Source organism: Pongo pygmaeus, chromosome 18, assembly GCF_028885625.2.
Source record: "Pongo pygmaeus isolate AG05252 chromosome 18, NHGRI_mPonPyg2-v2.0_pri, whole genome shotgun sequence".
NCBI lineage: Eukaryota > Metazoa > Chordata > Mammalia > Primates > Hominidae > Pongo > Pongo pygmaeus.
Genome location: NC_072391.2, coordinates 33,057,998 through 33,076,391, shown reverse-complemented (window position 1 = coordinate 33,076,391; position 18,394 = coordinate 33,057,998). Strand labels below are relative to the sequence as shown.

The 18,394-nt window shown below is 39.0% G+C and overlaps 1 protein-coding gene across 3 annotated transcripts in view; it reads right to left on the bottom strand.

The window, feature by feature from the left end:
* Positions 1–18,394, bottom strand: part of ITGAM (integrin subunit alpha M) — a 76,617-nt gene that overhangs the window by 15,519 nt on the left and 42,704 nt on the right. The gene's annotated exons all lie outside the window — the stretch shown is intronic.

Sequence of the window (18,394 nt, the reverse complement as noted above, 5' to 3'; positions counted from 1 at the left end):
AAAATTGATTTTACCACTAAAATTAGGAACAAGGCAAGGATGCCCACACTCACCACTTCTATTCAACACAGTACTGAAATTCCTAGCCAGAGCAATTGGGCAAGAAAAAGATAAGAAATGCATCCACGTTAGAAATAAAGAAAAAAAATTGTCCCTGTTTGCAATTGACATGATCTTATATATAAGAAACTTGTTATAAATACTCTACAAAAAAGTTATCAAATTTAATAAACAAATTTAGTAAAGTTGTGGAATACAAAATGAACATACAAAAATTATTTGTGTTTCTATATACTAACAACAAACTATCTGAAAAAGAAATTAATCCCATTTACAATGGCATCAAAAAATAAAATGCTTACGAGTTAATTTAACCAAGAAGGTGAAAAATATACACATTAAAACTATAAAACATTGATGAAAGAAAGTTAAGACAAAAATCAATGGAAACATATCCCATATTATGGATTGAAAGAATATTTTTTAAAAGTCCATACTACTCAAAGTGATCTATAGAGTCAATGTAATTCCTACCAAAATCCCAATGGCATTTCTTACAGAAATAGAAAAAACAATACTAAAATTAATATGAAGTCACAAAAGATCTCAAATATCCAAGACAATCTTGAGCATAAACAACAAAGGTAGAGGTATCACACTACCTGACATCAAAATACACTACAAAGGTATAGTCAGCAAAACAGCATGACACTGGCATAAAAACAGAGACATTGACCAGTGGAACAGAATACAGAGCTCAGAAATGAACCCATGCATTTACAATCAACTAATTTTCTTTTCTTTTTTTTTTTTTTTCGAGACAGAGTCTTGCTCTGTCACCCAGGCTGGAGTGCAGTGGCATGATCTAGGCTCACTGCAACCTCTTCCTCCCAGATTCCCCCATTCTCCTGCCTCAGCCTCCTGAGTAGCTGGGACTACAGGTGCCTGCCACCATGCCTGGATAATTTTTTTTGTATTTTTAGTAGAGACGGGGTCTCACCATGTTAGCCAGGATGGTCTCGATTTCCTGACCTCACGATCCGCCCGCCTCGGCCTTCCAAAGTACTGGGATTACAGGTGTGAGCCACTGCACCCAGCTAACAATCAACTAATTTTCAACAAAGGTGCCAAGGGCATACAATGGGGAAAGGACAGTCTTTTTAACAAATGGTGTTAAGAACATTGGATATCCACAGGCAGAAGAATGAAACTGAGCCTTTATCTCAAACCAAATACAAAAATCAGAAGTGTTGGGCTGGGTGCAGTGGCTCACGCCTGTAATCCCAGCACTTTAGGAGACTAAGGCAGGTGGATTACCTTAGATCAGGAGTTCAAGACCAGCCTGGCCAACATAGTGTGACCCCATCTCTATTAAATATACAAAAAATATTAGCCAGGCGTGATGGCAGAGGCCTGTAATCCCAGCTACTTGGGAGGCTGAGGCAGGAGAATTGCTTGGACCCAGGAGGCAGAGGTTGCAATGAGCCGAGATCGTGCCACTGCACTCCAGCCTGGGCAATACAGTGAGACTCCATCTAAAATAAAATTAAATTTAAAAATTTAAAAAATTAAAAAGTGAGTTAAAGGCTTAAATGTAAGATCTAACACTATAAACTATTAGAAGGAAACATAGAGGGAAAGCTTCGTGACATTGGTCTGGGCAATGAATTTTTTATATGATCCTGAAAGCACAAGCAACAAAAACAAAAACAGACAAATGGAATTGCATCAAACTAAAAAGCTTCTGCACAATAAAGGAATAATTAACAGAGTGAAGAGACAACCTACAGACTGGAGAAAATATTTGCAAACCACACAACTGATAAATGGTTAATATCCATAACACATAAAGAACTCAACAGCAAGAGAATAAATAACCCAATTTAAAAATGGGCAAAGAGGGCCAGGTTCAGTGACTCATACCTGTAATCCCAACACTTTGGGAGGCTGAGGCAGGTGAATCACTTGAGATCAGGAGCTTGAGACCAGCCTGGCCAACATGGTGAAATGCCATCTCTACTAAAAATACAAAAATTAGCTGGGTGTGGTAGTGGGCACCTGTAATCCCAGCTACTCAGGAGGCTGAGGCAGGAGAATCACCTGAACCCGGAGGCAGAGGTTGCAGTGAGCTGAGTTCATGCCACTGCACTCCAGCCTGGGTGACAGACTGAGACTCCATCTCAAAAAAAAAAAAAAAAAAAATGGCCCCTACTACCACAGGAGGACCAGCCTAACCATTTGCTGCAAAAGTTGGCTGTAGTCAATCTTGTGAAAGCTACTTTAAATTTCATATGCAGCCAAAAAAGAGCCCATATAGCCAAGACAATCCTAAGTAAAAGAACAAAGCTGGAGGCATCACACTACCTGACTTCAAACTATACTACAAGGCTACAGTAACCAAAACAGCATGGTACTGATACCAAAACAGGTGTATAGACCAATGAAACAGAACAGAGGCCTCAGAAATAACACCACACATCTACAACCATCTGATCTTCAACAAACCTGACATAAACAAGAAATGGGGAAAGGATTCCCTATTTAATAAATGGTTCTGGGAAAACTGGCTAGCCATATGCAAAAAACTGAAACTAGATCCCTTCCTTACACCTTATACAAAAATTAACTCAAGATGGATTAAAGACTTAAATGTAAAATCTACAACCATAAAAACCCTAGAATAAAACCTAGGCAATACCATTCAGGACATAGGCATGGGCAAAATCTTCCTTACTAAAACACCAAAAGCAATTGCAACAAAAGCCAAAATTGACAAATGGGATCTAATTAAACTAAAGAGCTTCTGCACAGCAAAAGAAACTATCATCAGAGTGAACAGGCAACCTACAGAATGAGAGAACATTTTTGCAATCTATCCATCTGACAAAGGTCTAATATCCAGAATCTACAAGGACCATAAACAAATTTACAAGAAAAAAACAAACAACCCCATCAAAAAATGGGCAAAGGATATGAACAGACACTTCTCAAAAGAAGACACTTATGCAGCCAACAAACATATGAAAAAAAAAGCTCATCATCACTGGTCATTAGAGAAATGCAAATCAAAACCACAATGAGATACCATCATTTAACTATGCCAGTTAAAATGATGAACATTAAAAAGTCACGAAACAACAGATGCTGGAGAGGATGTAGAGAAATAGGAACACTTTTACACTGTTAGTGGGAGTGTAAATCAGTTCAACCATTGTAGAAGACAGTGTGGCGATTCCTCAAGGATCTAAAACCAGAAACCATTTGACCCAGCAATCCCATTACTGGGTATATACCCAAAGGATTATAAATCATTCTACTATAAAGACACATGCACATGCATGTTTACTGAAGCACTATTTACAATAGCAAAGACTTGGAACCAACCCAAATGCCCATCAATGATAGACTGGATAAAGAAAATGTGGCACATATACACCATGGAATACTATGCAGCCATAAAAGAGGATGAGTTCATGTCCTTTGCAGGGACATGGATGAAACTGGAAACCATCATTCTCAGCAAACTAACACAGGGACAGAAAACCAAACACCACATACTCTCACTCATAAGTGGGAATTGAACAATGAGAACACATGGACACGGGGAGGGGAACATCACTGGAGCCTGTTGAGGGGTGGGTATCAAGTGGGAGGGAGAGCATTAGGACAAATACCTAATGCATGTGAGGCTTAAAACCTAGACGATGGGTTGATGGGTGCAGCAAACCACCATGGCACTTGTATACCTAGATAACAAACCTGCACGTTCCGCACATGTATCACAGAACTTAACATATAATTTTTTTTTTTTTGAGACGGAGTCTCGCTCTGTTACCAGGCTGGCGTGCAGTGGTACAGTCTTGGCTCACTGCAACCTCTGCCTCCCAGATTCAAGCAATTCTCCTGCCTCAGCCTCCCAAGTAGCTGGGATTACAGGCACGCGCCGCCAAGCCCAGCTAATTTTTGAATTTTTAGTAGAGATGGGGTTTCACCATGTTGGCCAGGCTGGTCTTGAACTCCTGACTTCGTGATCCACCCGCCTCGGCCTCCCAAAGTGCTGGGATTACAGGCATGAGCCACCGTGCCTGGCCCAATGTATAATTTAAAAAAGAAAAAATAAATAAAAACATGAAGATTTAAAAAAAAAAAAAAAGACTGCCCCCTACTACCACAGGAGGACCAGCCTAAGCATTCACTGCAAAAGATGGCTATAATCGACCTTGTGAAAGCATTACTGAGCAGATCAAGATCTCTGGGAATGAACACTAAAGATGTTCTGAATAAATTGTAGTCTGGCTGAATGCAGTGGCTCACACCAGTAGTCCCAGCACTTTGGTAGACCAAGGTGGGAAGATCACTTGAGCCCAGGAGTTGGAGACCAGCCTGGGAAACATAGACAGACCCTGTCACTACAAAAGAAATTTAAAAATTAGCCAGGTATGGTGGCATACACCTGCAGTCAAAGACACTCAGGAGGCTGAGGCAGGAGGATCACATGAGCCTGGGAGGTCAAGGCTGCAGTGAGCCATGATTGCACCACTTCACTCCAGCCTGCGTGACAGACCAAGACCCTGTCTCAAAAATAATAATAATAAATATATTTTAATCCAGTGGCATTTTAGTGTCTTTTTTGAAAACAAAAATTACATGTAATGTTACATTCTTGCATATTCTTTGTTGATAGCATTAATTGATCCATTGGATTTCTTTTCTTTTTTTCTTTTTTTAATTATTATACTTTAAGTTTTAGGGTACATGTGCACAATGTGCAGGTTTGTTACATATGTATACATGTGCCATGTTGGTGTGCTGCACCCATTAACTCGTCATTTAGCATTAGGTATATCTCCTAATGCTATCCCTCCCCCCTCCCCCCAACCCACATAAGTCCCCGGTGTGTGATATTCCCCTTCCTGTGTCCATGTGTTCTCATTGTTCAATTCCCACCTATGAGTGAGAACATGCGGTGTTTGGTTTTTTGTCCTTGCGATAGTTTGTTGAGAATGATGGTTTCCAGCTTCATCCATGTCCCTGCAAAGGACATGAACTCATCCTTTTTTATGGCTGCATAGTATTCCATGGTGTATATGTGCCACATTTGGTTAATCCAGTCTATCATTGTTGGACATTTGGGCTGGTTCCAAGTCTTTGCTACTGTGAATAGTGCCGCAATAAACATACGTGTGCATGTGTCTTTATAGCAGCATGATTTATAATCCTTTGGGTATATACCCAGTAATGGGATGGCTGGGTCAAATGGTATTTCTAGTTCTAGATCCTTGAGGAATTGCCACACCGACTTCCACAATGGTTGAACTAGTTTACATTCCCACCAACAGTGTAAAAGTGTTCCTATTTCTCCACATCCTCTCCAGCACCTGTTGTTTCCTGACTTTTTAATGATCACCTTTCTAACTGGTGTGAGATGGTATCTCATTGTGGTTTTGATTTGCATTTTTCTGATGGCCAGTGATGATGAGCATTTTTTCATGTGTTTTTTGGCTGCATAAATGTCTTCTTTTGAGAAGTGTCTGTTCATATCCTTTGCCCACTTTTTGATGGGTTTGTTTTTTCTTGTAAATTTGTTTGAGTTCATTGCAGATTCTGGATATTAGCCCTTTGTCAGATGAGTAGGTTGCAAAAATTTTCTCCCATTCTGTAGGTTGCCTGGTTACTCTGATGGTGGTTTCTTTTGCTGTGCAGAAGCTCTTTAGTTTAATTAGATCCCATTTGTCAATTTTGGCTTTTGTTGCCATTGCTTTTGGTGTTTTAGACATGAAGTCCTTGCCCATGCCTATGTCCTGAATGGTATTGCCTAGATTTTCTTCTAGAGTTTTTATGATTTTAGGTCTAACATGTAAGTCTTTAATCCATCTTGAATTAATTTTTGTATAAGGTGTAAGGAAGGGATCCAGTTTCAGCTTTCTCCATATGGCTAGCCAGTTTTCCCAGCACCATTTATTAAATAAGGAATCCTTTCCCCATTTCTTCTTTTTGTCAAGTTTGTCAAAGATCAAATAGTTGTAGATATGCGGCATTATTTCTGAGGGCTCTGTTCTGTTCCATTGGTCTATATCTCCTGCAGCTGAGGGTCCTGACTGTTAGAAGGAAAACTAACAAACAGAAAGGACATCCACACCAAAAACCCATCTGTATGTCACCATCATCAAAGACCAAAGGTAGATAAAACCACAAAGATGGGGAAAAAACAGAGCAGAAAAACCGGAAACTCTAAAAATCAGAGCGCCTCTCCTCCTCCAAAGGAATGCAGCTCCTCACCAGCAACGGAACACAGCTAGACGGAGAATCACTTTGACGAGTTGAGAGAGGAAGGCTTCAGAAGATCAAACTACTCTGAGCTAAAGGAGGAAGTTCGAACCAATGGCAAAGAAGTTAAAAACTTTGAAAAAAAATTAGAGTAATGGATAACTAGAATAATCAATGCAGAGAAGTCCTTAAAGGATCTGATGGAGCTGAAAACCACGGCACGAGAACTACGTGACGAATGCACGAGCCTCAGTAACCGATGCGATCAACTGGAAGAAAGGGTATCAGTGATGGAAGATCAAATGAATGAAATGAAGCGTGAAGAGAAGTTTAGAGAAAAAAGAATAAAAAGAAACGAACAAAGCCTCCAAGAAATATGGGACTATGTGAAAAGACCAAATCTACATCTCATTGGTGTACCTGAAAGTGACAGGGAGAATGGAACCAAGTTGGAAAACACTCTGCAGGGTATTATCCAGGAGAACTTCTCCAATCTAGCAAGGAAGGCCAACATTTAAATTCAGGAAATACAGAGAACACCACAAAGATACTCCTCGAGAAGAGCAACTCCAATACACATAATTGTCAGATTCACCAAAGTTGAAATGAAGGAAAAAATGTTAAGGGCAGCCAGAGAGAAAGGTCGGGTTACCCTCAAAGGGAAGCCCATCAGACTAGCAGCTGATCTCTTGGCAGAAACTCTACAAGCCAGAAGAGAGTGGGGGCCAATATTCAACCTTCTTAAAGAAAAGAATTTTCAACCAGAATTTCATATCCAGCCAAACTAAGCTTCATAAGTGAAGGAGAAATAAAATACTTTACAGACAAGCAAATGCTGAGAGATTTTATCACCACCAGGCCTGCCCTACAAGAGCTCCTGAAGGAAGCAATAAACATGGAAAGGAACAACCGGTACCAGCCACTGCAAAAACATGCCATATTGTAAAGATCATCAAGGCTAGGAAGAAACTGCATCAACTAACGAGCAAAATAACCAGCTAACATCATAATGACAGGATCAAATTCACACATAACAATACTAACCTTAAATGTAAATGGGCTCAATGCTTCAATTAAAAGACACAGACTCGCAAATTGGATAAAGAGTCAAGACCCATCAGTGTGCTGTATTCAGGAAACCCATCTCACGTGCAGAGACACACAGAGGCTCAAAATAAAGGGATGGAGGAAGATCTACTAAGCAAATGGAAAACAAAAAAAGGCAGGGGTTGCAGTCCTAGCCTCGGATGAAACAGTCTTTAAACCAACAAAGATCAAAAGAGACAAAGAAGGCCATTACATAATGGTAAAGGGATCAATTCAACAAGAAGAACTAACTATCCTAAATATATATGCACCCAATACAAGAGCACCCAGATTCATAAAGCAAGTCCTTAGTGACCTACAAAGAGACTTAGACTCCCACACAATAATAATGAGAGACTTTAACACCCCACTGTCAACATTAGACAGATCAACGAGACAGAAAGTTAACAAGGATATCCAGGAATTGAACTCAGCTCTGCACCAAGCGGACCTAATAGACACCTGCAGAACTCTCCACCCAAAATCAACAGAATATACATTCTTTTCAGCACCACACCACACCTATTCCAAAATTGACCACATAGTTGGAAGTAAAGCACTCCTCAGCAAATGTAAAAGAACAGAAATTATAACAAACTGTCTCTCAGACCACAGTGCAATCAAACTAGAACTCAGGATTAAGAAACTCACTCAAAACCACTCAACTACATGGAAACTGAACAACCTGCTCCTGAATCACTACTGGATACATAACAAAATGAAGACAGAAATAAAGATGTTCTTTGAAACCAATGAGAACAAAGACACAACATACCAAAATCTCTGGGACACATTCAAGGTAGTATGTAGAGGGAAATTTATAGCACTAAATGCCCACCAGAGAAAGCAGGAAAGATCTAAAATTGACACCCTAACATCACAATTAAAAGAACTAGAGAAGCAAGAACAAACACATTCAAAAGCTAGCAGAAGGCAAGAAATAATTAAGATCAGAGCAGAACTGAAGGAAATAGAGACACAAAAACCCTTCAAAAAATCAATGAATCCAGGAGCTGGTTTTTTGAAAACATCAACAAAATTGATAGACCACTAGCAAGACTAATAAAGAAGAAAAGAGAGAAGAATCAAATAGACGCAATAAAAAATGACAAAGGGGATATCACCACCGATCCCACAGAAATATAAACTACCATCAGAGAATACTATAAACACTTCTACGCAAATAAACTAGAAAATCTAGAAGAAGTGGATAAATTCCTCGACACATACACTCTCCCAAGACTAAACCAGGAAGAAGTTGAATCTCTGAATAGACCAATAACAGGCTCTGAAATTGTGGCAATAATTAATAGCTTACCAACCAAAAAATGTCCAGGACCAGATGGATTCACAGCCGAATTCTACCAGAGGTACAAGGAGGAGCTGGTACTATTCCTTCTGAAACTATTCCAATCAATATAAAAAGAGGGAATCCTCCCTAACTAATTTTATGAGGCCAGCATCATCCTGAGACCAAAGCCTGGCAGACACACAACAAAAAAAGAGAATTTTAGACCAATATCCTTGATAAACATTGATCCAAAAATCCTCAATAGAATACTGGCAAACCGAATCCAGCAGCACATCAAAAAGCTTATCCACCATGATCAAGTGGGCTTCATCCCTGGGATGCAAGGCTGGTTCAACATACGAAAATCAATAAACGTAATCCAGCATATAAACAGAACCAAAGACAAAAACCACATGATTATCTCAATAGATGCAGAAAAGGCCTTTGACAAAATTCAACAACCCTTCATGCTAAAAACTCTCAATAAATTAGGTACTGATGGGACGTATCTCAAAATAATAAGAGCTATCTATGACAAACCCACAGCCAATATCATACTGAATGGACAAAAACTGGAAGCATTCCCTTTGAAAACTGGCACAAGACAGGGATGCCCTCTCTCACCACTCCTATTCAACATAGTGTTGGAAGTTCTCAACAGGGTAATCAGGCAGCAGAAGGGAATAAAGTGCATTCAATTAGGAAAAGAGGAAGTCAAATTGTCCCTGTTTGCAGATGACATGATTGTATTTTAGAAAACCCCATTGTCTCAGCCCAAAATCTCCTTAAGCTGATAAGCAACTTCAGCAAAGTCTCAGGATACAAAATCAATGTGCAAAAATCTCAAGCATTCCTATACACCAATAACAGACAAACAGAGAGCCAAATCATGAGTGAACTCCCATTCACAATTGCTTCAAAGAGAATAAAATACCTAGGAATCCAACCTATAAGGGATGGGAAGGACCTCTTCAAGGAGAACTACAAACCACTGCTCAATGAAATAAAAGAGGATACAAACAAATGGAAGGACATTCCATGCTCATGGGTAGGAAGAATCAATATCGTGAAAATGGCCATACTGCTCAAGCTAATTTATAGATTCAATGCCATCCCCAACAAGCTATCAATGACTTTCTTCACAGAATTGGAAAAAACTACTTTAAAGTTCATATGGAACCAAAAAAGAGCCCGCATCGCCAAGTCAATCCTAAGCCAAAAGAACAAAGCTAGAGGCATCACGCTACCTGACTTCAAACTATACTACCAGGCTACAGTAACCAAAACAGCATGGTACTGGTCTTTTCTTTTTTTTCTTTTGTGACACAGCTTTTAATCTCACTTGCATTTATGTGTGTTTTTCAGACAACAATTAATAATTATATTGAAAATGTAGCAGCAATTGTCTTGAAGGATGTTCACATATTATTGGACACTAACACTAACTACATTGGACTGACTTGTGTAAACTCTCTGTTAAACATGATTTAAAAGCCATTAAGAGTACTTTGCGGCCAGACATGGCGGCTCATGACTGTAATCCCAGCACTTTGGGATGCTGAGATGGGCAGATCACAAGGTCAGTAGTTTGAGACCAGACTGGCCAACATGGTGAAACCCCATCTCTACTAAAAATACAAAAATTAGCTGGGCATGGTGGTGCACGCCTATAATCCCAGCTACTCAGGAGGCTGAGGCAAAAGAATCTCTTGCCCAGGAGGCAGAGGTTGCAGTAAGCCAAGATCATGCCACTGTACTCCAGCATGGGCAACAGGGCAAAATTCTCCATCTCAAAAAGAAAAAAAAGAGTACCTTGCCTTAGCACTCTTAAAAATGCTAATAGACATTGCCATTAGCTGTGAAGCTTTGAGTTTTATATGTCTGCACTGATATTCTTATCAAAAATTTCTACATTAGCTTCAAATATTCAGTTTAAAACTCAAACTTTGAGATTTTTGTAGCTTTTAGTTGGTTAATTTTGAAAATTTAATATGTTGTTGGAAGTTTTAAATTATCATCATTATTTTACAAAATGATGGAGGAGGAGCTAAAATTCCTTGTTAAGAGAATTATGAAGCATCAAAAAAATTCCTCATTAGGACACAAGGAAAAAGGATGGCCTGCTAAATCATTCAAAAACGCTTTTTGGTACCTTGGATTAATCATATAATAGCTATAGCAAGAAATAGATACCATGAACAGACCAATAACAAGCAGCGAGATCGAATCAGAAGGAGCCCAGGACCAGCAGGTTTCACAGCTGAATTTTAACAGACGTTCAAAGAGTTGGTACTAATGCTATGATGCTATTCCAAAACATAGAGAAAGAGGTAATCCTCCCTAAATCATTCTATAAAGCCAGTATCACACTAATATCAAAACCAGAAAAGGACATAACAAAAAAAAAGAAAACTACAGAACAGTATCCCTGATGAATATAGAAGCAAAAATCCTTAACAAAATACTAGCTAACCAAATCCAACGGTACATCAAAGAGATAATACATCATGATCAAGTCTGTTTCATCCCAAGGACGCAGGAGTGGTTTAATATACGCAAGTCAATAAATGTGATACATCACATAAACAGAATTAAAGAAGAAAACTACATAATCATCTCAACAGATGCAGAGCAAGCATTTGATAAAATCCAGCATCCTTTTATGATAAAAAAAAGGCTTTCAATAAATTAGACATAGAAGGGGCTTATCTCAAAATAATAAAAGCCATATCTGACAAACGCACAGCCAACTTCATATTGAAGGGGGAAAAGTTGAAAGCATTCTCACTAAGAACTGGAACAAGACAAGAATGCCCACTTTCAGCACTTGTATTCAACACAGTACTGAAAGTCCCAGCCAAATCAATCAGGCAAGAGAAAGAAATAAAGGGGTCCAAATTGGAAAACAGGAAGTCAAACTAGAGCTGTTTGCCAACGATATGATCGTTTACCTAGAAAATCCTAAAGGCTCATCCAAAAGATTCCTAGATCTGATAAACAATTTCAGTAGTCTCAGGTTACAAAATCAATGTATGCAAATCAGTAGCACTGCTATACACCAACAACGACAAAGCTGAGAATCAAATCAAGAACTCAATCCCTTTTATAACAGCTACAAAAATAAAATAAAATGCCTAGGAATATAGTTAACCAAGGAGGTGAAGCTCCCTACAAGGAAAACTACAAAACACTGCTGAAATAAATTATAGATGACACAAACAAATGGAAATATATCCCATGCTCATGGATAGGAAGAATCAATATTCTGAAAATGACCATACTGCCCAATCTACAGATTCAATGCAATTCCCATCAAAATACCAACATCATTTTTCACATAACTAGAATAAAACAATCCTAAAACTCATATGGAACAAAAAAAAAAAAAGAGCCCAAATAGCCAAAGCAATACTAAGCAAAAAGAACAAATCTGGAGGCATCACAGTACCAGACTTCAAATTATACTACAAGGCTATAGTTACCAAAACAGCATGGTACTCATATAAAAATAGGCACTTAGACCCATGGAACAAAATAAAGAACCCAGAAATAAAACCAAATACTTACAGTCAACTGATCTTTTACAAAGCATACAAAAACATAAATTGGGAAAAGGACACCCTATTCAGTAAATGGTGCTGGGAAAACAGGCAAATCACACATGGAAGAATGAAACCGGATTCCCTTTTCTCAACTTATACAAAAATCAACTCAAGATGGATCAAAGACTGAAATCTAAGACCTGAAACCATAACAATTCTACAAGATAACATTGGAAAAACTCTTCTGGACATTGGCCTAGGCAAAGAATTCATGACCAAGACCCCAAAAGCAAATGCAACAAAACCAATAAATGGGACCTAATTAAACCAAAAAGCTTCTGCACAGCAAAAGAAATAATCATCAGAACAAACAGACAACCCACAGAATACAAGAAAATATTTGCCAACTATGCATCTGACAAAGGACTACTATCCAGAATCTACAAGAAACTCAAACAAATCGGCAACGAAAAAACAAATAATTCCATCAAAAAGTGGGCAAAGGATATGAATAGACAATTCTCAAAAGAAGATATACAAATGGCCAATAAATATATGAAAAAAATGCTCAACATCACTAATCATCAAGGAAATGCAAATTAAAACCACAATAAAATACCACCTTACTCCTGCAAGAATGGCCATAACTAAAAAGTCAAAAAACAATAGATCTGGCATGGATGTGATGAAAAGGGGACACTTTTACACTGCTGGTGGGAATGTAAATTAGCACAACCTCTATGGAAAACAGTATGGAGATTCCTTAAATAACTAACAGTAGATCTACCATTTGATTCAGTAATCCCACTACTGGGTATCTACCCAAAGGAAAAGAAGTCATTATATGAAAAAGATACATGAACATGCATGTTTATAGCAGCACAATTCACAATTGCAAAGATATGGAACCAACCTGTGGTACCCGTCGACCAATGAGTGGATAAAAAAAGTTATATATATATGTGTGTGTATATATACATATACATATGTGTGTGTATATATATATATATATATATATATACACACACACCACAGAGTCCTACCCAGCCATAAAAAGGAACAAAATAATGTATTTTGCAGCAACTTGGATAGAACTGGAGGCCATTACTGAAGTAACACAGGAATGGAAAACTAAATATATGTTTTCATTTATAAGTGGGAACTAAACTATAAGGATGCAAAGACAAGAGTGATATAACAGACTTTGAGGACTTGGGGAAGGGGAGTCTGGGAGGAGGTAAGAGACAAAAGACTATATATTTGGTACAGTGTATGCTGCTTTGATGACAGGTGCACTAAAATCTCAGAATTCACCACTATAGAATTCATTCATGTAACCAAAAAGCACTTGTACCCCAAAAGCTACTGAAAATTTTTTAAAAATCATATAATGATTATAGTCCACTCAGTACTTGCTTAAATTTTAGATAATAACTATAGGCCATTCAGTACTTTCTTAAATTTTAGAAAAGCTATATAAATTACTGGTACATAACTTAAAGACTGCTTTGGCTGGGTGCAGTGGCTCACATCTGTAATCCTAACACTTTGAGAGGCCGAGGCAGGAGGATGGCTTAAGGCCAGAAGACCAGCCTGGCCAACATAGTGAGACTTCATCTCTACAAAAAATTGAAAAATTAGCCAAGTGTGGGGGTGCACACCTATAGTCTCAGCTACTTGGGTGGCTGAGAAGGGAGAATTGCTTGAGCCTGGGTGTCAAGACTGCAGTGAGCCATGATCTCGTCACTGCACTCCAGCCTGGGCAACAGAGGGAGACCCTGTCTCAAAAAAATAAAAAGAAAGAGAAAGAGAAAGAAACAGAGAGAAAGAAAGAAGGAAGGAAGGAAGGAAGGAAGGAAGGAAGGAAGGAAGGAAGGAAAGAAAGAAAGAAAGAAAAAGAAAGAAAGAAAGAAGAGAGAGAGAGAAAGAAAGAAAGAAAGAAAGAAAGAGAAAGAAAGAAAGAAAGAAAGGAAAGAAAGAAAGAAAAGAAAGGGAGAGAGAGAGAAAGAAAGAAAAAAGAAAAAGAAAGAAAGAAGGAAAAAGAAAGAAAGAAAGAAAAGAAAAGAAAAGAAAGAAAAAAAGAAAAGATTGTTCTTCCTTTGGCTAATTAAGTAATGCCTTCACAGCACTAGATTGCACGGTGCACTTACTGGATAAACTCAATAGTGCCTCTAGTTGGGTTGATTGAGGATGTCTGAAAAGCACTCACAGAGCCCGACGCCTGCTATTGCACAACAGATGAGCCTTTTCCTTTCTACACTGAGAATTTTCTTCTGTTTTTAGTGTGGTTTATTTTTGGCTCAGAAATGGTTGCTATGATGAAAATATTCCTTTGTTAGAAAAGACGGTAGCTACAACATCATTTTGAAAGAACCATGAGCATGAGCTATTTTTAAAAGCCAAAATAAGTGGTTTATTTATTTGTCAGGGTTAATTCTTGATTATGTTAACACTGTTTTATGATAAGGTGACTTTTTTAGATTAAAGTCAAAGAGGTTCTATATTTTTATCATTACAGATCATAGTTACAACATAGTGAGTTCTGCGTACTGATTCATGTAGTGAAACCTTAAATAAGTTAGTAAGAAAAGCAATAGTTTTCTGAAGCCATGATATGGGTGATACACAGTTCATACTCAAATTATAATAAAACTCTTCATATTTGTGAATTATAGAACACTACTTTTTATAAAGCCATATTTTTAGGGAAATTTAGGAGTGATATAGAACTGGTAAATTAGTAAAATAAGTTTCACTGGATTTTTGTACATAATCATCTCTAGTACTCTGGAAATTGAGGATTCATTGTGCCGCGATCAACTTCAAATATTTTTTAGTTCCAAATATATGAGCTAATAAGCCTTGCTTTTACAAGTATGTGCCAAATTGGGCAACATCAATGGATTTTCTAAAACTAATATGTGTCTTTCATTTAATGTTATTTGACTCTAATAAAATGCAGGATTATATATATAAATGACAAAGTTATAGTACTTAAAATAGTATGGTACTAGCATAAAGATAGACATATAGACAAATGGAACAGAATACAGAGCCCAGAAATAAACCCATCCATATGGGTCCAACTGATTCTCCTAAATAATGCCAAGAACACACAATGGGTAAAGGATACTCTCTTAGACAAATGGTATTGGGAAACTGGATATACAAATGCAAGAGAATGCAACTTGACTCTTATACCATACACAAAAATCAATTCAAAATGAATTAAAGACTTCAATGAAAAAGTAAAACATCTAGAATAAAACTCAGGGGAGAAGCTATAAAGATGGTGGTTTGAGCAATGAGTTTATGGCTATGACACCAAAAGTACAGGTGACAAAAATAACCAAGCCTGACTGCATCAAACCAAGTGAGACTTCTACACAGCAAAGGCAAGAATAAGCAGAGTAAAATATAACCTACAGAATGGGAGAGAGTATTTGCAAACCATGTATCTGATAAGGCGTTAATCTCCAAAATATATAGTGAACTTATACAACTCAATAGCAAAAAATCTAATAACTTTTCTCTTTTTTTGAGACAAGATCTCCGTCTGTCTCCCAGGCTGGAGTGCAGTGGCACAATCTCGGCTCACTGCAACCTCCGCCTCACGGGTTCAAGTGATTCTCCCGTCTCAGCTTCTGGAATAGCTGGGATTACAGGCATGCACCACCACAGCCCGGCTAATTTTTGTATTTTTAGTAGAGATGAAGTTTCACCCTGTTGGCCAGGCTGGTCTTGAACTCCCAGCCTCAGGTGATATGCCCGCCTCGGCTTCCCAAAGTGCTGGGATTACAGGCATGAGCTGCTGCGCCCGGCCTTAATAACCTGATTTAAAAATAAGCTTAAGGGCTTGAAGAGACATTTTTTTCAGACACAAAAATGCCCAATACATACATGAAAAGATGCTCAGCATCACTAATCATCAGGGAAATGCAAATCAAAGCCACAATGAAATATCACTTGCACACCTGCTAGCTTGGCTATTGTCAAAAAAACAAAAGACACGTGTTCGTAAACACATGGAAAAATCAGAACCTTTGCACACTGTTGGCGAGAATGCAAAATGGTGCAGCTCCTAGGGAAAACAGTATGGAAGTTCCTCAAAAAATTAGAAATAGAACTACCATATGATTTAATAATCCCACTTCTGGTTATTTATCCAGAGGAATTGGGATTATGATCTTAAAGAGATATGAACATGCCCATGTTCATTGCAGCACTATTCACAATAGCCAGGATGTGAAAACAACCTAAATGCCTATCAACAGATGAGGGATTTTTCCTTCCCTCTCTACCAGGAAATGATGGATTTTTTTAAATGTGGTATATACATACAGTGGGATATTATTCAGCCTTAAAAAAGAAAGACATCAGCCTGGGCAACATAGGGAGACCCCATCTCTACAAAAAATAAAAATAAATTAGACAGGCATGGTGGCATGGGCCCACAGTCCCAGCTACTCAGGAGACTGAGGTGGGAGGGTCGCTTGAGCCCAGGAGGTTAAGGCTTCCGGGAGCCGTGTTTGCACCACTGCCCTCCAGCCTGTGTGACAGAACAAGACTTTGTCAAAAAAAAAGAAGAAGAAGGAGGAGGAGGAGGAGGAGAAGAGGAGGAGGAGGAGGAGGGTGAGGAGGAAGAGGAGGAGGGGGGGGAGGAGGAGGAGGAGGAAGAGAAGAAGAAGAAAGATATTCTTTCATTTGTGACAACATGGATGAACCTGGAGGACATTATTCTACGTGAAATAAGCCAGTCACCAAAGGTTGAATATGGTGTGGTTTCACTTATATGAGTTATGTAAAATAGCCAAACTGGCGGGGTGTGGTGGCTCACACCTTTAATCCCAGCACTTTGGGAGGCCAAGGCAGGTGGATCACTTGAGCCCGGAAGCTCAAGACCAGCCTGGACAACATGGCAAAACCCAGTCTCTACAAAAAATACAAAAATTAGCCAGGCATGGTGGTGCAGGCTTGTAATCCCAGCCACTTGGGAGGCTGAGAGAGGAGAATCGCTTGAACCCAGGAGGTAGAGGTTGCAGTGAGCCGAGATTGTGCCACTGCACTCCAGCCTGGGCGACAGACTGAAACTTTGTCTCAAAAACTAAAAAAAAATAAAATAGCCAAACTCATTGAAGCAAAGAATATAATGGTGGCTGCCAGAGGCTGGAGAACAATGAGGAGTTGCTAATCAATGGGTATACATTTTCAATATGCAAGATGAAGTTCAAGAGGTCCGCTGTACAACACTGCACCAATAGATGACAGTATTACATTGTACATTTTAAAATCTGTTAAAAGGATAGGTCTCATGTTAAGTGCTCTTACCACAATAAAAAAATTCTTAAACATAAAGAAAGAAAAATGTAAGGCTGGTAAAAACCCAGAGACCAGAGGCCAGAAGACTAGATGGTCTCAGGTGGCTATGGTGGGAAAGAATATGACACAGGGAAGATGGAACCAGACTGTAAGGGTCCCTCCAGACAGTGGGCTCCACCTGGCAGAAGACAGAAAGCCAACTTACAGAGGAAAACAGTTGTCAGGGCCAGAATATAAGGTGACAAGTCATCAGGATAGGCTCCGTGCTTTGCAAAACCCAGTGCAAAAAAATGTAGGACCCCTTGTTGAAAAATTACTAAGAATTGAAGACGGCAATAGCAGAGCATTAAGCCAAGAACAGGGCCCTTCTGAGAGAGGGGCGCGTGTGACTGCACAATTCCACATCTGTGAAGTGTGCAATCCCGTAAGGTGGCCAACCGCATAGGTTTCCCAGGATGTGGAATTTCAGTGCTAAATCTGGGACAGAGCTAGGAAAACTAGAGCTCTTGGTCACCTTACCAGGACCGAGATTCAGAAGAAAGGAATGCCTGCATCCCAATACTGCTAGCTTGCCATTTGCCATCGCTGGGCCTGGATCTACTCATCTGCAAAGTGGGGGTGATGAGGCTATCATGCACTTTCTATTGCTGTAGAAATAATCAATCTGGAACTAAGAGTCTTTGAGATTTCTGTGAAGTGTGTGTGTGTGTGCACGTGCGCGCATGCATGTGCAAGTCTGACTCTGTCACTCTGGCTGCAGTGAGTACCCAGGCTCAAGCAATCCTCCAGCCTCAGCCTCCACCAGAGTAGCTGGGACCATGGGTGTGTGCCACCACATCTGGCTAATTTTTTTTTTTTTTTTTTTTTTTGGAGAGATGGGTTCTCACTA